Source organism: Lepisosteus platostomus, chromosome 7, assembly GCF_059453375.1.
Source record: "Lepisosteus platostomus isolate fLepPlt1 chromosome 7, fLepPlt1.hap1, whole genome shotgun sequence".
NCBI classification, from domain to species: domain Eukaryota; kingdom Metazoa; phylum Chordata; class Actinopteri; order Semionotiformes; family Lepisosteidae; genus Lepisosteus; species Lepisosteus platostomus.
In genome coordinates this window covers 55,625,927-55,649,227 of record NC_142617.1, presented here as the reverse complement: position 1 = coordinate 55,649,227, position 23,301 = coordinate 55,625,927, and the positions used below count along the sequence as shown (strand labels likewise).

Sequence of the window (23,301 nt, the reverse complement as noted above, 5' to 3'; positions counted from 1 at the left end):
GATGAAGCAGTTGAAAGATGGATGGATGGATACTGTAAGTGGTGTACGTTCATCTTTTAGCCTATAAAATTAGGACTTCTGCATTTTCCTTAGGAAAAGGAAAGAGTTTGTATTTCTGTAAGAACGTTGAAAGCTGAAAACATTACTTAAAGCTTCTCTAATTCACAAGTTTGGATTTTGCTAATACTAATAATATTTTCTATACATTTTCCATTAGAAATGGATGAAAATTTATTTTTATTAGCACTAAGAAATGTGTGCATCTTTTCACAAGGTAGGGTGTGTAAATTATCTTTAAATTTAGTAATGCTCATGATCCCACAGAAATTCCCCCTTTCATTTGACTTAGCAAAACAGCTGTATTCTGAACATTGTTCCAAACACAGCACTGTGTTTTTAGGCTGAAAGATGACAAGTTCCTCTATCTGATAACCTCTCTTCACTTCTTTTCAAACCAAACAGGGCTTCATTTTCCAGGACTGTTCCTGGTGGGTCTGCGCTGTTTTGTGGTTTCCTGCTGAACACCACCTTTTAATACATTATACAGTTTTGTGTGCAGTTCTCATTGCTAATGAAATGCTTCTGAAGAAATAAAAGAGGCTGAATAAATATAGTATAGGAAGAGTTAGTGTGGCACAATCGTGTCAGCCAGACAAAGAACTGACTCATCAACACTGTCATCCCTTGTGCTTCTTCAGCTAAATATGGGCTTTGAAATGATTTTTTTATCCCAAGCCTTTCAGATTCATATTGCAGTCTTTTTTGTGGATTACAGGGTTGGCTTTGACATAGAACTGGGAGGAATAAATAGCATGGAAATGATCCTCTTGAAAATTGATTATATTAATGCTAATTCATGGGAGACAATAAAATAAGGATTTCTTACAAGCAATACATTTTCACAGTGTGTTTGTATATGCCAAATGCACAGTGATGTAAAGTTTGTGACATAGTATGTTAACATAGATTGAATAGATTATTTATTTAAAATGAGCAAGTCTAATTTCTGCTTATTAAGGCACAAAAGAGAATGTTTCGAATTTTGGAAAAGAATATGAGCTTCTAGTGAAGCATCAAGGCTGGTAAATATTAAATACTGGCTGATAGGAAATCAACCGAAATCTACGTATTCTTGTAGTACTTCTAACAGTTCGTCATTTTACTTCTTCCTCTGAAGATTTCTCCCGCATCCTGTTGGTTGTTTCAAAAAAGTAATGGGGCAAACTGTGGTAGTTTCATTTCAGCCTCGTATGTATCGATCTTCCTGTCTGTCTCTCCCTCCGTTTATCTATACCTCTTCATGTCTGCTTCCAGAGCAGGAATGACCCAATCACTTGTGCTCCTGTCAAAGTACAACTGCAGACACAGAGACAGGAGAAGAGAAAAGAAAAGCATTGTACAACATCAGGATAATGCTAGTGGTTGCGACTGCTTGTTGTGTTTGCAGTTTTTGGCGGCAAGAGTGTAGTGAGTTACTGGTTGCAGATCATTATCCTGCTCGAGTCCCTTTGGAAGGCATTTTCTGTTTCTTATCTGTTTTTCCTTCTTCTCTTAAGCCAAGCCTGCAAGTGACAGCAGTTGTTTCTGTAAGGCGTACCGCGACTATCTAATGCCCAGGCGACACCCTCTAACTTCCACTGCATCTCCATTGCTTACCATGGAGATGGGGGGCTTGATAAATATTCATGCTTCTCAGATGAAAGCATAATTACTCCATGTGAAAGGTTTTCCACATTTGAAAGGTTTTAATTGTAAGTACCCGTGCTTACAGTTTTTCCTTTTACTTTCCTTTTTCCTTTTACTCATGCTTACAGTTATCATGCTTCGAGTTTTTCCTTTCATGGAGGATTTTCATTGTTGTGTTTGCCAAGGTTTTAGTTCTGGGTAAAACCAATAAGATCCTCTCTCTTGCAGGTGTGATAGAGTGGCAGTAAGGTTGTGAACAGTATCTACAGACCTGATTTCTCCAGAGCAGCAGTGCTCTTTTATCTATGGGAAGCCATGCTCCTGAGACAAGTGGGTGACCACCTTCTAAGATATCACTTTTGATCTTTTCATCTAGTATCTTACAAGTAAAGCATAGCTAGACCTGGTCACTGCTGGGGACTGGCGATCTCTGAGGAAAAGTAGGCTGCTTCTGTAGTGGTTTTGGTGAACCCTTAGGTGGCAAGCTTTCCTCTGGATCAGAATTTCTGATCTCTGACCAAGGGTATCTGTGCTGTAGGTGTCATGGTTGTCATCCCTCCTCTAGAGGGCACTCCTACCTTTTTTCGTTGTGTTCCCAGGTTTATTTGTCCCAGCCATGTCTTATTCCCTTTTCCCTGTTCAAGCCCGGCGTCTCCGTAGTTCTGGGCTCAGCTTTGGAAGACGGATGTCTGAAGGCCTGCCTATCCACCGGGCTCAGGAGCAGTCCGAGGGCAGGGCCCTTTCCCCAGACGTCCTGACCTACTGAGTCCGGGGCTCGGAGTGCCTTGTCCTGTCAAGGTTTTAACTATTCCTATTCCTAGTTCCCTGTTCCCTTTGTTCGTCTCGGACGGATCTCCCGGCACCTGGACCTTGGACCGCGCCCTGATTCCCCCCACTGGACTTCCTGTTGGACTCGTTGGCCTGCACTCCCCCCATCCACCAGGTCACCGTCGTCGCCACCCCCTGTGTTTCTACCCAACCTGATCCTGCTGTGTCTTCCCTGATGTCCTCCTCCAGTCACTTCCGGATTATACCGTCTCACATAAGTTCTTTAACAATGCATTTCACAGGAGTCTGACCCGGCTGCTGTGACAGTAGGATGCTCCATAAAATAAAATGACAATAAAAGGAGGCCGTAATGAATTGATCATGAAACATCAAAAGAACCTTTTGTAAGAACAGATGTGTTAATCCTGATGCCCTGGCCAATTTCCACTCCAATGGATTTGTATTATCTTGTTATCTTGCCTTCTGAATATTGCCCCTTAATTCAATTGGAGAAACAGGTTCTCAGTTCTTCTCTGATCTGCTGTGCAGTGTGAATGCTGGTGTTAAACTAATCCTGTCAGTCACCCAGGTAGGTGTTGCACTTCTGTGGTGGATGGAGAGGGTCCTCCCAAAATATGAAAGAGGTTGTTTCGGGAAAGTGCTACAGAAGGTGAATTATAGTAATGATTATCACCACTTAAAGCAAAGCAATTTGTGACTTTGACCCTATAGGATTTGGAAATACCTTGGTGTATCACAGAATTTAATTTTGGTACACTCATTTGTAGTTGGAGTAATCAGTAAAGAAACAAGTGGTGCTCCCCATTTATGTGTATTACAAAGAAAAAGGCCGTACATCCTGCGGAAAAGAAATATAACTACATCCACAGTTATTCTCATCTGTGCAGCGTGCCATGATTGAATCTAGCTCATTCAGTGCCCCTATTAACATGCTCTGGCTATTTTTCTAGGTGTCAAACCTGATCAACAATTAGTTATAATGGTGTGCTGCAGTTCATACCATTACATACGCATTACACCACAGATGCATTATATATGTGAGATTTAGGCTGTGGTTGTAATGAGCAGTACAGTACAGTATGTATATAAGATCAGGTATGAACTGTGTCTCAGTGGTGTCCTTTGCTGCAGCTCCAGTTGGAAGAGAGGTTACTTGAATTAATAATTGAATCCTCGTTGGGTTCCTGACCTCCCTGCTGTTTTTACTGATGCTGGGTATTAAAGTGCTTTTTCAAGTTCAGATTTCTCCAGGAAAAAAATCGCCTCAAATTCCATTTTTGCCAGGGAATAAAAGTGTCAGCCGAGCACATTGTCAACGACACCTGTGGACTGTTGAGGACCCCATTTCTAGCTGTTTCAGAGGTCAGAGAGGAAGAAGGCTCCATGGCCGAAACGTTGTGTTTTCTATAGATTTTATCCATGTGAATATGATATGTAAGGATAGGGGCAAATGTCTGTAAAACCTCTGAAATACTGTATGGGGATATGCATCTGTACCAAATAATATGATTCCCACTCAAACATTTGTGTGGATTTAAAGGAAAATATTTTCAAGGAATGAAAATCAACAAACTTGCCATGATAGGCAACCTTGTAGTAGATGAAGCAGTTAGAAAATGGATGTGTGGAAAATCAACAAAATGATTTGCAGATTTAAAAATTACAAACATGGATTGTTGATTGGTATTTGAAGTCTATGCATGTACTGTATGTAAAGGGTCATATACAGTATATACTGTTCCAGTTCTCCTATATTTTTCATGAAGTACTTTAATAATAATAATACTTATTATTTTTAAATATTCCACATTTTTCTACTTAGTACAGTATGTATTGCTTTTCTACTTTTATGCATTGTTATTGGACTGACATTTGATCACACTTTCGGCACAGCCAGAAAAGGCAATGCAAGACAATGTGAGTCTGGAAAAACACCTTCACAATTGTGTGGGTTTGCTGACAAACCTTTGTGAGAATACCTAATCAAAAGTCTTCCTTCAGTCAGAATTGTGATCTTAGCAACCCGTGCTGGTTCTCTGGTTCCTGAACCATGGTTCTCTGCCTTTTTTATATAAATTTTATAGGTTAACATGACTAAATCATAAGTTGTTGTGCACAGTACATCTCTCAGATGTTTTTGATAATTCTGTGAAAAGTTTTTTTTATGCTAGTTGTGCTAGTTGGATTGTAATTTATTGATGTTTTCCGTTTTCTTTAAGAAAGTGTTTTTTCTGGCTCTGTCAAACTATTTCTAATGCAAAGGAGTCAAGTTTATGTGAATTTCATTTTGAGAAATTTTCCATTTTCTTTTGAAAACTTTGACAAGGCAATTAAGCAGAATTATGAATTCCATGGGAAAGTATTAGAAAAAGCTGTGTATGGAGCACTGTAATTTGTTTGAGGTTACTGTGGCTGGTTTGGCAGAGGCACTCCTGTGGTGTTTATAGATAGGGATGCTATCAGTGAGACAATCCTGCAGAGATGCACAGTGGCTGTGCACTACTAATCAAGATTTCTGTGTTTGGAAAGTTTCTGTTAATTTTTATAAAAAATCAGCCTGTCAGTCAGGTGCCACTTTTTCACCGAATGAATATTACTCTTTGACTGGATTTTCGAATGGATAATGGTTTCAACTGACGTCTTTGGATCAGTTTGGATTCCAAAAGCCTCTGTCTTGCACTTGCAGCGTGTAACAGTGGCTTGAATTTGCAGAAGACTAGAGAAAGCCTGAACACAGAGAGCCCTGGGTTTATTTTCAAGAATGTGGAGGAGGTACACATTAAAACAATGATACTGTTGCAGGATAAAAAAGCATCTTAATAATTGAGTGGAAGGTTACAATTATAAAGTGAGAAATATCTCTCAAATCAATAACACATCAGGTCCTGATACCACCTTGTATAACAGGGTTCAGGGTACTGAGCATGTTACATGTTACAATTTGGGAGTCTAGGGAGTAGATAATAAGATATAACTTTATTATCCATCCAACGGGGTGCTAACTTGTCATTGGCATCACCATACAACATTACAAAACACTAATAACTCACAACATAACATAAATCCACATTAAAAACAAACAATAGTCCTAGAAATGCAACAATACATGTACTGTATGCACATCTCTCTCTGCCCATATTACACTACCATTACACTACACATACTGTACGTACGGACATACAGTATGCAAGTAAAATACAAAAAGTAACAATTACACATTTGTGTCTTGTCAGGTAATACAGAGCGTCACACTTCTCTGGCACAGCGTGGTAAAAAAAGTGATAACCAGGTGGCAATCTTAGAAACATTAAGAGCAGGTGACAAAAACACAGCACACATCATCTACTGCTACAATGTACAGATATTTTTCAACCTGTTAAAAGTAGTCCTGACCTTTGCAGGCCAAAAAAGAATATGATTTACTCTTTAATTGAGACAAAAATAATAAAAAGGAAACAGAGGGAACCTGTGTATTTTCCAATTAAAGTTCCCATTGAGAATAAAAGTACTTCCTAAACAGATAGGCACCTTTTCCCTTTCCCAAATAGTACATCACTAAACAAAATAAGAAATTATATTTTAGTGTGGTAGATAGCTCAAGTATCAAATGTGTATTTCCACAAATATAAATCAACAGTCCCATACTTAGGGCCGAGGTATTGGCATTTTAGTGCTCAAATTGCTTACAGTACATTGTACAGTACATGTTCTGCTGTGTGAGAATGACAAATGTGATAACTCTTAGTCTTCTTCTCACTATAATTGTGCAGTTGCCACTGAATTAAATTTTGAAATGTTCATATGAATCATGAATAGACAAGTCCCTGTTGTTCATCTGTAAAATGCAGCAATGTACAGTATATTATTAAAGTGTAAAGCAGTTTTTGTTGTGTGGCAATATTTAACGAATGCTGCAAAGAAAATACAAATAAAACCTGGAAGCCTCTCATTATTGGAAACAGTGCTGATTTATGTTTGACAGGAGAAATGATGATAGTTCACTTTTTTTGGTTTAAAAATGGTTTAAACCTGATTGGCAAAGGTACTTTGAGCTTTTAAACCTGCCCTTGAATGCCCTTGAAGATTATTTTCCGAACTGAGGTAGCCTGAGCCCCACACATGCAAGGAAGATGTCATTTTTAAACAGATTGAATAAAGAAGGTACAAGATGTGATCCCCCTGAGATGCCACTGCAGGAGGAGGCAATAATACGTTTATCGGGAGTAGAAACTAATCAAGGCCTGTCAGTCAGGCAGGAGGTGGATGTGTTAGTGGACGGTGGTCTAATGTTTTTAAAGGGACAAAGAAATCAGATCATGCAAAACTGTAGGAAATCCAGTCTGTATTTATAGCCTGTTAATTTCAGTAAGAAAAACTGGAACAGAAGAGACATACAATTGAGCCTCTTTTCAGAAATGTTGTGCGATTTTGATCTGTGATTTGAAAATCGACCACACAATTAATGGATTTTTCCCTTTCTTCTCTTGAGCCCAATGAAAAAGCTCTGCCCTCAAGTCCGGGAGACATCTGAAGGAACATCATCACAGATATCTTCCTGTAACACTTGGTAATATGGGTATATCTCCACACATCAATAGGCAGTTGTACAAAGGAAGCTCTCAGACACAGTTCTGGGATCTCAGATAAACTTTTATCTGCTTTAACACTTTCTTAAAAACCCATTTCTGACAATCAGTTTCACAAAGTAGTCTGGGTGATGGTTAAAACATGAATATCCTTGTGCTCATATTCCACTTTTATTTGTGATTTAGTGTTGAATGCTACTCAAGATATTACCATGTTTCTCTAATGAAAATAAAAGATTGGGTTATGACACTCTACTTCAGACCCCACAATAGGTGGGGTCTCAGCAGCCATATGAGCATTGACAATTGACTTTCATTTTCAGGTGTGGTCTTTTGGGACTTTATAAGACCCCACCACAAAAATGATGTGAATAGATCCACTATAGATCCAGAGTTGCTTCTATCCAGGAGGTGTTCAGGGAGAAACATGTAAAGGGTTTTGAACGAGACCCTTGAGATAACAGTGACACGGAGGAAGATGATAAGGATGCAGTGTAAAAGCAGTGGTAAGGTAAGTATGGATTCCAAATACAATATGTCGCACAGACTAAGCATAAAATGATTTATTAGAATTGTCTTAAGATTGTATTGACCTTCCTAACAAAAAATACACCTACTTAAGTTAATGTCCTTAAGTATTAATCTTACATTGGAAGCTTAAAAAGACTCCTGTCTTGTGCAAGTTAGGTTTTCTTGTCCAAAGGAAGCTCACAATGTTCACAAGGTTGACCCTTGTATGGATCAGTGTCCTCTCTGGCTTGTCGCTGTCAACATCGCTATCAAAAGCGCTATCTCTGGGACTCTGGATGGGCTGCTTGTGAGCAGAATGTACAGTTATTTTTTATGTAAACGCACGTTTATGTTGGTGTGGCTTTTTGAAGTGTCGATGCCTTGCTATTTTCCCTCCATCTGCATTGAATGCCAGCAGTGTTGCCAGGAGACCGTGACTTCTTGTGTTCCCTGCATGCATTGCCCAGATGTGAACACAGTATAGTGGGTATCCCAGTGTGGTGAGAGTGAGTGCTGTGTGATTTTCAGAGCAGTAGAATCTTTGCAATGCTCCGCACATTTTGAAAACAATCGTCCAGCTAGTTGGGACAGTTAATTTTATTGTAAATGCTGCACAAATCAAAGAGGAGGAATCCAGATTAATTTCATTAAAAAGCATGAGCTATATTTTGTACAGAAAATTGAATCCAGCATAAAGTGTAAATATGTATTGTTGCATAGATTACATGCTTATCAACAACATTATGCTGATGAAAGTATGGCATTTAGCAGAATAGACAGTACTCTTAACCTGTTGGAGCATCAGACCCAATTAACCATAAATGATTAATTATAGACAAAGACATGTGCAGTAAAAAAAAAAATATTATGTTGCTGTTTGTACAGACATCAGCACATTTAACATAAAGCAAACATTGATCCTTTGTATTTTGGTGTTGCTCTGATCTTGTCTTCCTCAACACAACAGAAATCTGGAGAAGCCTTATTGGAAAAATGACTCTGTGAGGATGCAGTTTGACATTTAGTCAATATGTGTTTGTGTGTGGAGAGCTGATGGTTTTCTCTTCTTTCCTAAGACATATCGATTACATACTGTGCCCACCAAACATGGAATAAACTCTGGTGAAGTGGTGTTTCGTATGTATTGGCTGATAGTTTGGTAAAGCACAAAATGGCGGTGACTTAATTTACTCATTGTTTGAACTCTTTTATCATTAATTAACAAGATCAGCCACAGCTGTAACACAAAGGTAAGCCTCTCTCCTTCCTTGTTTTTAAAACCAGAAATATTGGTCTAGCAGAAATGACATTTAGATTTTTTTTAAATAAATGGGATGTTTAATTGCTTTTCCATCATTCTGAGGTGGTGTGAGCTATAGGTGACCCATGTGTGAACACTACTTTAATCCAATAATTAATTTAAATATTCTTCAGACTTATATAAAATTACCTCATATCTTCTTAATGTGGTTAGACAAAATATTTGTCTATACAATAGTGCTCTAAAAATAAATCCTTATGTAACGATTCAGTAAACAATCTTGCTTTTACAGAGCTGGGCATCTTTAAACGTGCTGTCCCCAGTCTCTGAAGACAGAGTATTTGATTAAAGTGGTAAATGTTAGAACCTAATAGTAAATGCCTTTTGGGGAAGAAGCATTAAAAACAGACTTTGGCACACTAATAAGAATAACAAAGTCAATGAAATCTTAATGTATTCAAAGTAAGGGAACATTTAGATTGAAATTACAAGGGAATTTCTTTTATAGTTCAACATGTGGGAGTTGCCTGCACAACAAGAACAAATGATGCAGGAGTTTTTCAAAGAGCAATGGGTGGGTCTCCCTGCCATAGAACAGAGTATCTTCTCTTGTAAACTATTGCTTCAAAAGCCTTGGTAGGTTCCAGCGTTCTTGTGCCTTGCTGCTCGTGACCATTAACGTCAAAGACTGTAGTTTATATCTAGAAATAAGACTTAAAGGTTTATCGAGTAGTGTGTTTTAAATTGATATTTTTAAGCCTATACTTTTGCACCTGCCACACTCAGTGTAAGGTACTTAAAAGAGCATTAGACAAAGGTAACTTCTGTACCTGAGCACAATGGATCATTAGGCCACAGCCCATCCTCTGGTTGCTGTAGTAATAAGTGGACTGAGAACATGTGACCACCCCCTGACAGAAACACTGGTCTGCCACAGGGGTGACCCCAATGATGTTGGTTCCCACTAATACAGCTGGGTGAACTGAAGCAACTGGAGTGAAGAACCTTTCTCAAGGTACAACAGCAGTGTCTGCAGCAGGGACTCAAATTCACAGCCTGTCTGCTATGCTAAGTGGAAACTAGGCAAAGTTCAAGGATCTGAAGAATATATTTCAGCTGGGGTGTTTGTCCATACAAAGTTGAACCAGGAGTGAAACACTTAATATTTTTTAATACATAAGCATTTATTCTTCACAACCTGCTATATCCAATCTGGGGTGTTGTTAGAATTTAAAGTAAGCTAAATATAAATCGCAGTGTTATGTATTTGTGGCTGTGTATGCGTTTAACTTCCTTCTTAATGGTGCTTAAGAGGCACAGAAAATAATTAGTGCAAGACTGCAACAGAAAGCAGAAATAGAAAGGTCATGAACAAGGACGTTAATCATCGGATTATTAATTACTGAGAAAGTAACCATCCCTGTACTCCTAAATTACACTAACCAAGTGAAGGAGAGAAAATTCTAGTTTTCCCTTCATACATGAAAGAATAGAGCTGTTGACTGGGATTTATTATATCCAAGCTTCTTGCCTGGTGTTCTGTCCAGCATCAAACTCTGCTGGGTACCTGTCCTATCAGATTCATTTTCTCTTGTCGGTCTGTCACAGAGTTGGTCTGTTACATCTGGGCCCGTGCATGTTGTGTCTGATGAGTGGTGTGTGCTGTTGCTGCTTGTGTTTCCTGCACAAGCAGGGGTTAATTATCTCGCACTTGAGAGGAGGGCAGGTTCAAGAAGACAGCCAGTAATTGCCACTTTTGCTTTTCCTGCTCCAAGTGTCAAAGGAGCACACTCTTCTGTGCCTGCACTGATTCAGCACAGTGTGATGGGGAAGGAGTGCATTTCAGTACAGACATAGACTCTTGTCAGCCATGTTTCCACTGAGCAAGTTGGGCATGCAGCTCTAACTTTCAATCACTGCCGTTACTCTCTCTCTAGGTTATGTTTAGCACCGGAGAGCAATGTTAACTGTAACATGAGGGCTGGGTAAAGAGAAAAAAAAGAAGAAAATGCTATTTACAGTGCCTTGCAAAAGTATGCAGGCCCTTTTCACAGTGTTCAGATTTTATTGCTTTAAAGCCTGTGGCCGTGCCACTTTGGGAAAGCAAATAATACCTATACAGTAGGTAAGAATGGGCAAAAGTTGCACAAAGTCGGTGGGCAATGTTCGTAGAGACTTGCCAAAATTCTTGTGATTGTAATTGCTGCAAAAGAAGCTTTCTCCAAATATTGAGTTCAGGGGTCTACAACATATGCAATCAACAGATTTCAATTTTTTTCACTTTAGGTTTTGCTTAAATTTACTGTTACTTGTCTTACCCTCAGAAGCCTTCTGTCTGAGCATTCAGCTTTAGAATGTAATACCAAGTTTAAGGAAATGCAGATGCATCATTTTGTAATTTCACAAAATGGGATAATAGAAGAATAGATCTGAAAAGATTTGCAAGGAACTGTATTTCCCAACTTTCATATCTTTATAACTTTTTCTTATAAACATGCTATATTGGGCAGATAGTGGCTCGCTGCACACAGATGAATTTTGATAACACGTAATTTTTTTCTGGTTCATTTCATTTAGAGAAAAAAGATTCTGCCCCAGTTCATGATGGACTGAACTTGGGGTTTTATGCCTTCCTCTGGTGTGTGTGGCTAAGGTTATTTATTTCAGGGTAAGACACGTGTGTGAACTGACCCACGTTCTCTGAAATGATTGTAGCAAGACACCATTCACTGTCATTTCTTCCAGCCTTGCTGGTTGCTTTCACCCAAGCTAGAGAGGCTCCTGTACTGTACCTCATGCAGACAAAATAAAACAATACCATGGTGCCCAGGCATCATATAACAGGGCCAGTGCAACTTTCTGAAGTTTAGACAAGCACAGCAACAACTAAAGTGGAGGCTTCATAGCTTAGGGGTTAGCGTACAGGTTGTATTAACCAAGGGATGTGAGGTCAGGTCTCACTGGAGCATGATTGTCATGGTGAAAACACAGGTGAAGATCTCTAGTTTTTTGCTCCACGGTAGGATTCTGAAGATGTAACTGGAAGGTTTGGGGTTCATATTCCAGGTAAGACTCTGCTGTTATACCCTTGAGCAAGGTACTTCTCTCAGATTGCTCCACTAGAATACCCCACTGTATAAATGGGAGCAAATATAAGTTGCTGTGGATAAAAGTGTCAACCAGACAAATTAATAGTAATAGTGCAGTGCCTCCAAATGCCATCTTATGTGGTTGCTCTTCTGTATGGTGATTTGAGGGCTTTAACAGTTAAGTGTAAGGTCTGTAAGACTTCTTAGGGGTAGCGTGAGTATAGTACTTATATCTTGTCCAGGAGTGATTGACTCTTCTTACAAAGTTCTGAGCCTCTGTAAAGAAGGGTGGTCAGTTGCAGACTTCTGTTACCTCCTTTTCCTGTGATAACCTACAGTATCATTTTGTCAGATGTCACTCTGCATTTTAAATCCAAGAATGCAGCTGTTTCCCGCATTGAACATTCATGAGGGTGGTCGTGCACAGCCCTTATAAGGATTTACAAGCATCCGAATCCTTATTAACCAATGTATTAGTTGAAGATCAGTTTGAAAGCACGGCAAAAAACCTAGAGATCTTCAGTGAAAGGAAGGACAGTGGGTTAAGAGGAAAGCCACTGAGGCAGTGCTAAACTACTATGAATATACAGCAGGGCATTTTTTTGGGAGAGCTGAGCCTGAGTGAATAAAAAAACGAGCGAGGAAAAGGGTTAAGTTAGCTGCAGTCTTAGTAAAGCGTAGAAGGAGTTGCAGCCTGCAGTGATCTCCTTGTGATCAGGCGTCACACAGGAACAGATGGCTGGGGGCAGTGCTGGCTCCCGTGGGAGGTCTGTCATTAGCGAGTGTGTGTAGATACCAGGTGTCCTCACCTACTCAGTTTGAAGTGCATTTAAACCTGCACTGGTGCAACTCTGGGAAGGCGTCAAATATTCATGAATGGTAAATATCAATCTGTAAATCCAGGGCCCCAAATCCCTGGTGCTATAGCTATCGGTCCCTGGATTAGAAAATTGTTAATAAGTAATGACTTAGTTATTAAAAATAAATTTGCTTGATCAATATTCAGCAAGGCTGACAGCCACAGGCAGTGTGTTTACCCTAGTATGTGAGGGACTTGGGTGTCATTGAGAATGTTAATGTCCTGCAACAAGGGCGATACTTTGCCATCATGGCAGCGCAAAGTGAGGAGCTGGTGCTTGTGAACTAGTGACAGTGCATGGACAGGGTGGTGAAGCTTGACTTTTAACAGACACCAATGCACACGTTTCTTTTACACGAATACAGCATTTAGTATGGAGTCATCAAGGCTCTTAAACTAATGCAGCGTCCTAGACTGCAGAAATCTTTGATCGTTCATTGCAGAAGTTGAGACCTTTGCATTTATTTTATCCTTGGTTAGAAGTTAAACTACTTTATAATCAAGCCCATTAGTAAGAAGAAATGAAGGTTCATTTTAAAAGAGAACGAACTCTTTATTTCTTAAAATACAGTTAGAATCAGTAACCTGCTTTGCTTTAAGATTTTGTTTAGCATTTTGTTGTCATGGTGACCGCTTTCTGCACTTGTGTCTTTAATTAAGTGTGTGTTGGACAGCCCAGCCCAGCAGGACACCCCCCCTGCACCCCCCCCCCCCACACACACACACCACGGGAAGGATCCCATCAGCCCCTGGGAGTGTGTCTCTCGGTCAGCTGCTTGTTTAGAAAGAACATAAAATATCGTGCATCAAAGGCATCAATTTGATAAACCATTTGTTAGTGTTTGTTGTTAAAAAATAAAGGAGTATGCACTGCAAATGGGATGAGACTATTATTTTCTCACACTAGACCTCTTTATAGTGTATATTAGTCTTTTCCATAGGGACATGCAAGGATTATTAGAAAAAGGTTCTGATTTTATCTGTGCTCCTTAGATAACAATGGTGTTACATTAGCATCAGTTGCTTAGTGTGCCATTTAGATTAATTTATTAAAGAGAGAAAAACCTTATAGCAGATAGAAAAAATTCAAATGTACACCCAATATAAGTCATAATAACAATCTACATCATTGCCATCATCTTTGATATTAAGGGAAAATTAGATTCAATAAGAAGTGAAAGCATGACTACCATATTTATCAGTTAATCAGTCATATAACTGATTTTTCAGCCAAAACTGGACTGGTCTGGGACGAGCACACAGAACTGAAATTGAGCCGTCTCTCTTGTTGCAGAATCTGCAAACACTACTATTTCTGCTACATACTATAACACACACACACTCTTGTGCGAGTAACACAGATGGAGGAACTGGTTTGCAATGTGAGGCAGGCCAAAACTAAAACTTAACAATTACAAGACAGTTGCTTGGTAATATAGTTTCTATGGTAACTGGGTGCAAGGAAAAGTTGCAGGATTTGATAGCTTCCAATTTAGGCCTGCTTATTTCACAGCCTCTCACGTCTTTGTGTCTGTAGAAAGTGTTCCAAAAAAAGACGAGGAGAGAAAAACCGGCACAGAAACTGGCCAGACAGGAAATGAAGGAGTTGTTGCACAATGTTTTCATGGGATTACTGTGACCCTAACCAGGAAAAGCAGCTTGGACGGATGAACCAGCTGTATCTAGATTTTTTACCAGCTGAAACTGAAACAATGACCACATACCAGGAGGCGTTTGAATTTCCGACATAATTTGCCTGCTATAGTTATAAAATAAAAATAGTTATAAAAATCTGAGATCACCCTCCACAGATGACTTAAAGCAGATTTGCGCGTATAAAAACAATATTCTGCTCTTCTGCCTGAGACTGGCCCCTGAGGAGAAGCACCTCGACGAAACAGAAGAAAAGTTGCAGTGCAGAAGGCTGTGTGCTTGCTCAGTGATCCTTAGCGAAACTGATGGATTTTGAGAAATTGCTAGCCAATAGCAGCAGGATGAGCAAGATGAGCCCAATTGCCTCTCCTCCTTCGCAACCTTGTTATGGTCTTGTAAAGAGTTCTTACAAGACCTGCCGGTGCAACATCATGCTGGCAGTTAGTTCTATGCTCTCACCACCACCCTGCATTCAGATCTGAATCTGAGCGCACTTCATTTCCGTTGATGAGTGTGTGGTTTCTAGAGAGCTGGAGCAATGCTAGCCTAAATAATCGGTCGCCCCTGAACTGCTCTGATGGCCTCCATTCGACCCTACAAGGATCATAAAGCATGAACCTGTAGCATGCTCTGTAATCTAGAACTAAAGGAATTATTAACGAGTAATATAACAAAAAATAAATATGCCAATTAATGAGTAAACTGCTGACAAAAGAGATGAAACGGTATGTGAATGTTTGCTGGTCAAAATATACAGGTTACAGGCACATGTAAACATTCTCCTTAAAAATAATTGCAATCAGTCTGTTGCCTCTGCAGCTTTTGCATCTTATAAGAAGAAATTAACACAAGTGGCAGCGATATTATTTTATCTGTGTAATCTTGCAATGGCATAAAACTAGACTCTTCATAAGGCGGGTCGGGTGGCACACTTGTTGCAGAAAATGTCCAGAGCTTATTAAGTTCTTCCTACAGAAGAATTGTGTTCAGGGGTGGAGGGTGGAAAACACTAAACACTTGGTCCGCTTGGTGACCTTCTGCACCGTTACACTAAAATCACAACCGCTAGGTTTTGATATCTTGTTTCAGCTTCAGTTATGCCTCGTCAGCATCGTAAACTATTTCATTTAAAAACAGAAAAAGGTATATTAGGTCATAGACACACAGTTCCAATGCACCCTCGTTGAGTGAAGTGTGAATGCTGTTAATTCCAGTGCAGATGCAGGTTTCTTGTTTGTCACAATGTTCTTCAGAATTGGTGAGTTTGACATACAGTACGAGCAGATTTTCGTTCTCCTAGGCTCGGTATTGCTGACTAGGTGCTATGTACCGTGGAAAGGAACTACAGCTCGCCAGTCGCCTGCAAGGTGCGATGCCGCCCTCTGGTGGACGAAAATAGTATGCGCCTAGAGGGAGCTTTGCAAACTAGAGCACGGCGCAAGGGTTATTATTTTATGCCAAGCGTGCTCACCCAACTGCTTATTTCATGTGTGCAGCTGTATTCTGTTTTTTTTTGTGTAAAAAGAAGTGGCCTTCATCTGCAATAAGCTGCAGCTTCCTATCTGCTAAAACATCCCCTGCCTCCATATTATATCAGAAATCGTTTCGCTATAGTGACAGAAGGTGACAGGCATTGTTTGGGTAAAGCCAGAAAAAGAGAACACACTGTAATGCGTTTTTTCTACATTGCAGAACTCCCATGCTGCCGAAGTATGGTCCTCATCAGAGAGAGAAGATGTGACTGATGCTCTGGACCTCATACAGTTTTTTTTTAAAGCCACAATCGGAGCTCAGTTTGTGCCGTAACTGGGTCATTTTTAGAGTTTTACACCCTCTACAATCCCAATCACAGGAGTATTCAAACTGAGATTTTGGATTGGACTACTTTCTGCAGGGATCACAATTACTGTATCAAGCTGAGAAACGGAAACACACCCCACTTCCTTTGTCCCCATTCCTAACTGCAACCCCAGTGTTGGTTTTCAAAGACAGCGTCCATTTCTGTGTCTCTGGAAGTTGTCAGCTGAGGCAGTAGAAGAGATGGGGTCTGACGATGCTGTGATCAAGTCTCTACCTGCAGACTGAAAAGTTCCTGTACCCTGGAGCGCTGGAGCTGTACAGAGCAGAATGCCTTTCTCGGCAATAATAACAGCGGTCTGCCCAGCCAATGGCCAGCCTTGATTTGAGAAGGAGTAAGTCATGTGTGAAACACGTAGATCCAATATTAAAAGTCTTGGGTACTGATGGCAGCAAAAACGGCCTTTAAACAAGCACATAAAATGTTGGGTAAGACAAATTACATTTTTATTTACTACTTTGGTGATGGTTTACTTAGAAAACGGTTTCATCCAATTCATTTTTTTAGTTCTAGTAATAATAAAATAAGTAAATGCAGTTGTAAAAGTTACTCACAACAGCTGGAGAATGAATCCTACTGTTTTTTCCAAAGGTAGATTCTATCGATATCACTGCGTGCAGAATGATTGGTTACAGTGATAGATGACACTGGTACCTGTCTTACAACAGCTGCATGCCCACCTCTGCACACACCTGCCCTTTCTCTGGTCTTGCTGGAGCTGAAGAAGCAATGGGCCACTTGGAGTAATATTCCATTTCTGAGCTAGACTGCTGTTCATAAAGCGGGCAATTAAAGACCAAAGTACATGACCCCCAGCATAAACTACATAAGAAATAGTAAAGGGTTATGGAAAGTGGCAACAATTGAAAAACATTCTTACCATATGGTAAATACTAAATAAACTAGTGAAAGGGAACACATGTTAAAACATTTTTGTGGGGCATTTCCTAAAACATGAATCGGTGATTTTGATCTGTCTTACATTGTGTGGATAGTGCAGAATCGCAGGTGGGTTGGTCTTCAGGGTCCGGCCATGTATTAATATAACTTGACATGAAGATTTGTGACCTTGAAGAATTTGACGAGGCAGAATCTTCTCTCTGCCCCAATATCCACCTGCTGCACCATCTCCTGTCTGGCTAATGTACAGTATACAGTACGCTGATTTTTCAGGTATAAAGGAAACATGGAGGCAGTATTAAATAATTGTAGTTATGAGATTTGAGAAAGAAAACTGGGAACACGGTGAGAAATGCTCTATCTCACAATTCTGTGCCATGAACTACGGGGAAACTTTTCTTTGCAATAGAATCGTTTTAAAATCCCCCTGACTGAACCTGGCACAGTGTTGTGCCACTAACCAGAAAACTCATATCTTAAATATATTCCTCCTCGCAATTTCATCATGAAATGTCCCAGATCTGGAAACCAGGCATGCTATATCTTGCATGGTGATTAACACAACATTGTCTGTTTTTATCCAGAGAATTATGTAACGTGATTAATCTCCCAAAGAGATGTACAGTATTGGTTATACAGTGCCTACTGTATCTGTAGTGTTTTCATTCACAATGTGTCCAGAATACCAAGGGTACATTGCAAAAACTTTGTCCCATTGCATTTAAGAGTCTTACCTGGTTTATGTTAAACTACCAAGAATTCTTATCTTAATTGAAATTGATCCCTGTACACATGCAGTTTTCTTCAGCAAGTGTTGAGTGCTGAAAAGCAGTGCTGTCAAATAAGATATGCAGAGTCTCAGGAAAGATGCCCGAAAGAAACTCTTTATTCCTAAGTCTATGAAGTTCATTCTATGAACTTGCACAGATTCTGCAACAACAAAAAAAGATGATTCCATAAAACTTACATCCTGTTTTTTAATTAATTGAAAACTGTAATTGTGAATGCTGATCTCTTTCCAACCTTTTTTTGCTTTGTATAAAAAGATTAAAACATTCTGAGAGCATTTATTCACTTATAAACATGAAGGTACTAAAACTGATTTGTCTTTTATTAGTAGTATTCCTTCTCTTGACATTTTGGGACACACACTTTTCGAGGAAAGCACCAAAGTTATATATTCATAAGTTAAGGTGAGAGAATTATTTTAAGTTTGCATTCATCACAGATTAATTCTAAAGTAAACAAAGAAATTTCAGAATGCATCTGTCAAACTCTATCAAATCTATCAACTCTTGGATATGCTTTTGAACAACTTGAAAAAGTCTGTTCTATACAGTATCTCCTATTTAGAAAATAATTGGAGACAGGCAAAAGCTATTCTTTTTAGCAATGGACAACAGGATGTAATCACTGATTTTATTTTTTATGTTTTCATTTTCAATTTCTTTTGTAATTTGTCTTGTTCTAGATTAATTTTGAGTATTTTACCTCTTTTGTAATAATAAGGAAAAAATGGACTTTGCAATGACAGTGCTACTAAATGTTATTAAACTGTTTTATAGTAAAATAATAGCCATCCCCTGTCTTGATATCTTTACACACTCGAGTCACAGCACATAAAGCATATAAACCGAAAAATGACAGCAAGAGGAATAAGGACCATAGGGGAAACATACTGCAGAAGTCCTAGCATGACATTGGATTTAAAGCAACAATTTAAAGAAGATCACTCCTAAACAGGCAAATTCAGGAGAAACACATATTCAAATAAAATGCAGAGAGTAATCAACAATACCTTGGCAACACAAATTTCTTCATTAAACCTTAACTCATAAGGATCACAGAGGCTGTACAGTTTCTAACAGCGAAATAGATCTCAAAACATCTGAAGTCATGTGTCCAGCAAATCCTGTCTTAGGTCATGACATGTTAAAAGGAATCTAGTGCAATCACCGATCAAGTCTGAATCTCTTCTTTAGGCTGCAAATGTCATTCACATGCCCTTATCAGTTCTCCGTCCAACGGATTCAGAATAGATAGCTGGGCTGGAAAAGTGATAAGGAGATGTGAGCAACTGTGGATGCCAGCAGGTTGTCATTAAAAAAGCAAAACCCATCATACTCCAACCTGCACAGGAGTGGTCAGTAGACACCTCCTCATGGGTCTGTCAAGGGCAGCGGCAGGCAGATTCATGAGAGAGAGAGACAAAGAACAAATTCAGCCTAATTAGACAAGTCATCCAGGGTAGCGATCTTCTTGAGCTGACTCCAAATATAAACACGAAAACAGCACGACAACCGCAACAAAGGAACTGCTGAATGATTTGTAACAAGAGTTTTACCATCTACCGTCTTCAGACGGCTGGAGGCTCTTCCAGTCGTAGTAGTAAAGATCTGAGGAGGCTCCTGCAGTGGTATTGACTGGCGTTGAGACAGTCACAAACTAACCCTTCCCTCTGGACTGCCGACCAACTTTGTAGACACACCCCATTGATGAGTTTTATTACGCAACCACCCCACCTCATCTTCCTTCCCATTGGGTGATGCACAAGACTTCATCCTTGTCAGTCACTTGCTGAGTGTCCAATCGCAGCAGAGGGGCGGGTCTGGGAGGCACAGCGATCACAGGGAGGAAGGTTGACTCACGCAGGTGTGGCCGAGAGGCACATTCCAAGAAGCACATACCTGTCATCTCCGCTCTCCCTCCTTCTCCTGAAAGAGGAAGTGCTGGAGACTTATTGTCTTTGTTTTTCCGCTGAAGAGGTTCAACGAAAAAAAAAGGAAAGGCAGTTATATAAATGTTACCCAATGATATCTTGTTAGAACCTCTGGTAACCAGGTGTAATAGATTATATCTAAGTATTTTGGCATGAACCTAACCCCTAGTCCTGAGCAACCTAAGTGTTTATTCATATTTAAACATTCTTGGTTAAATGGCAGTAGATTGCATAGCTGAGTTTGCATCACCAGTCAGTCTATATAGAGGAGATACTGTCCCTCTACTGCTACTATCCTCAAGAGATTGTGCAACCTCAGTGCGGGAGGTTGGGTTAATCTCACCTCTCAACCCCTTAGGCATCATCCCTTCACTGACTGTTAGACCTCCACTGCTTTCAGGAATCAGCCTTATGTCACAAAGCCATCTCATGTTCTAGAAGATTACTAGGCTTGAACATTTTTTAAAATCGCTGTTATTCCTAAACAATTCTGAACAACTCGAGCAGTTGGTTTGGCAATAAAGTTGACTTTACCCTTTGACCTGTGAGGACAAAGGCTGTATATGTATACTGTACATATAATACATACATACATACATGTGCCTACTGAGGCTCCAGTGTGCAGTATTAGCACCACCACCAGAAAACTCTGCCTTCTATGCTGTCCTTTTCTTATTCTTCATTTAGAGGGACGATGCATGTAGTGTCCAGCTGTGTGACAGAACGGTAGCTTTCAAGTAGAGTACAGATGTGTGTGACAAAACACTGCATTCCAAATGGAGTAAACACAAAAACAGCAGCAGCTGGTCAACTGTGAGAAGTACAAGGCATGACAAGGATGCTTAAATATATAATCATAGATGAGTAATTATAATAATACGGTATAGAACCTATAGTAAGATAGGTGTTAAAGATGAGTGATGTGGTAAAACGTAATATTTCCTCTGATTGTCTGGGGGTGTAGCAACAAGTATAGCATTAAATAATGGTACAATACAGTATATGTTTCGTTGTAACCAGAATTACAGAATAGTGATACCATCAGACCAACACAAGGAAATGTTAAAAAAATGGCAGAAATGTGAGAAGAGGGAAACTACCACAGACTGCAAAACTCACATTTATTCTAGGAAGACAAAAAAATCATGTTTCAGTCAGGGACCTTCCTTCAGACAAAACAATAGAGTTTCTTTTAGATTCCAAAAAAAGCCAAGAGTTTTAGAAAAAAAAGGAAAAAAAAGTTTCAAGTCCACTTCACCCCGTGGGGCTGAATTCTCAGAGGTGACACTGTTCTTGAAAATGACTGCCAGAATGTGCCTTTTATTTTTACTATAGTAATTTTCCCTAGGTTCTTGTACACAGCATTCCCCTGGGATCTTCTTAAATAATTGCATAACAGTTCCTCAAATTCTGTCTTACCTGGTTCCATATTGGTCCAGCTCTTCTCTTCTTCATGTCAGCAAATTCTGCATGTAGTCTGGTTTTCACTATCCTATGACTCTCATCAGTTTCTCCTCTTTCTCTATCAGCTGCAAAATAACTGAAATGTCTCCTATCACAATATTCCAGCAACAGAAAATGCCCTGATTATTATGCCCTGTTTGTTGTTACTGGGTGGAAACGTGTTTGCAAGCCGAAACAGAAATATGAACTTAAAGCAGCTTGATTGAAACCAGGAATTCTAAAATCTCAGGTAAGGTTATTATTAAACTTTCATAGTAAGGTATAAGGAATCCTGGAACCTACAACCTATATAGCAGAAGCGAGTACTAAATGCAATTGAACGTGTATGGACTTACATTTACATAGCACTTTTCATCAGCCCTGGGATCCCAAAATGTTTCAAACTCATGCAACAGCCAAGCCTATGATCGTCCTGTACATCCAAGTGCAGACGCATGCAACCAGCCCTGCATGTTTTCTGGCATAAATAGCACCAGCCAGCGGGACAGGTTTGGGCAAAGAAATGCACAGTGCAAATTATTTTAAAGTCGACTGATTCCTATAAACCTTACTTTCCCGGGACGTCTCACGCAGGCTGGGTATTCAAGGTGTCTCCCTGACAGGCGATGCACACTGAGTGCTCTCTGTGGGTCGCGGACCTGTACGATGCCGGTCTGCCTCAGGCAGGTGTGAGAATGCAGGTTTACAGCATTCCAGAGCCTCGACAGCCTGCTCGCAGACAGCACGTGTGCAAGACCAGACACGCAGGAGGCCGATTCACAGCAGCACCACTGACTGATCTGTCGGCAGCACTTCGCAGCCTGCACAGCAGTTCTGCATGTGAATACTAGCTCGGACGTTGTGTCTCAGGGGACCTGCACTATATAATTAAAGAAAACGTTGAAAGGTGTTCTGCAGGAGACAGCACAGGAGCTGTGATTCTCAGGAGCCTTGAAATCAATTATGAGCATCACAGTCTGACCTTTTGCAGACACTGGGATGGCAGAACAAGAGTGCTAGATGAAGTAGCAGAGGTTATTTTATTTATTTTGGGAAGGTTTAAGAACCAAGTCCCCAATTTTAGTTTTGGAGTTGAAAGTCCTACCTATGATCAAAGCCTTCGCTTTTGACACAATGTGCAAACTAAACCCTTTAAGAAAACAGGACTCCACACAGGAATTTTCCATTGCTGATTCAGGCAGTCTTGTGCTGCTGTTCCAATGAAACTGAAGCAGTGACAACAGTCAAAGGTAAGTCTTGCACAAGGGGGTGTGAACCAATTGTTTCAGAATGAAACTGAGAGTCTGCTAATGGGTATTTGGTGGAGAAGAATTCATACTGTCAAAGCCAGTGTTGAAGTGGAAAGGTGCCCCAGGCAGCCATCAAGTCTCAGGCCCTGCGGTCCTGGCGTTCCTGGCAAGCTCTGATGAGGAATCCTTTTTATTCCCACTGATTTTTACCTTCTCTGTTCTTCTCTCACGCTCGACTTGCACCTCTCCGAGACAGCTACTTAGGAGAGCCTAGGACAATTTTTGTCTGAGTGCCAGGGTTTCGTCGGGTGTGAAGAATAAAAACTGGCCGTGGGGTGTGAAACATCAAGGGGAGTAAGGGCAAGGCTGAGTGAGCACGCTCGCGTGGGGAAGGGGATGAGCTGACTCAGCGGCTGGGCACGCTCAGTGCCAGCTCTCAGATCGGCCTTCCTCTCTTAAAGCAGCGGCTCCTGACCTGTTGTCTGGTTACTCTTCAATAAACCAGTCTAAAGTGTCTTCGAATGACCTGTCTGCTTTTCTTATTTCGAACACACCTTGCTTAACACCACAGGGCATCCTGTAGGAGGAAGCAATGGTTTCCCCTTGAATTCAACCACAGAATGAGGGTTCATTTTCGAAACAGAAGCTTGTTTAAAAAAGGGGGAAAGGAGATGAGTGTTCAGTAGGGAGACATCACT

General features: G+C 40.1%; 1 long non-coding RNA gene across 1 annotated transcript in view; it reads left to right on the top strand.

Annotated features, from left to right (window-relative positions):
* The window catches only part of LOC148659261 (uncharacterized), a 39,591-nt gene extending 21,129 nt beyond the window's left edge, over positions 1-18,462 (top strand). The window contains exon 3 of the long non-coding RNA XR_015940385.1: positions 16,126-18,462. This is a non-coding gene — a long non-coding RNA (uncharacterized LOC148659261). The remainder of the gene's footprint in view (positions 1-16,125) is intronic.
* The last annotated feature ends 4,839 nt before the right edge of the window (positions 18,463-23,301 follow it).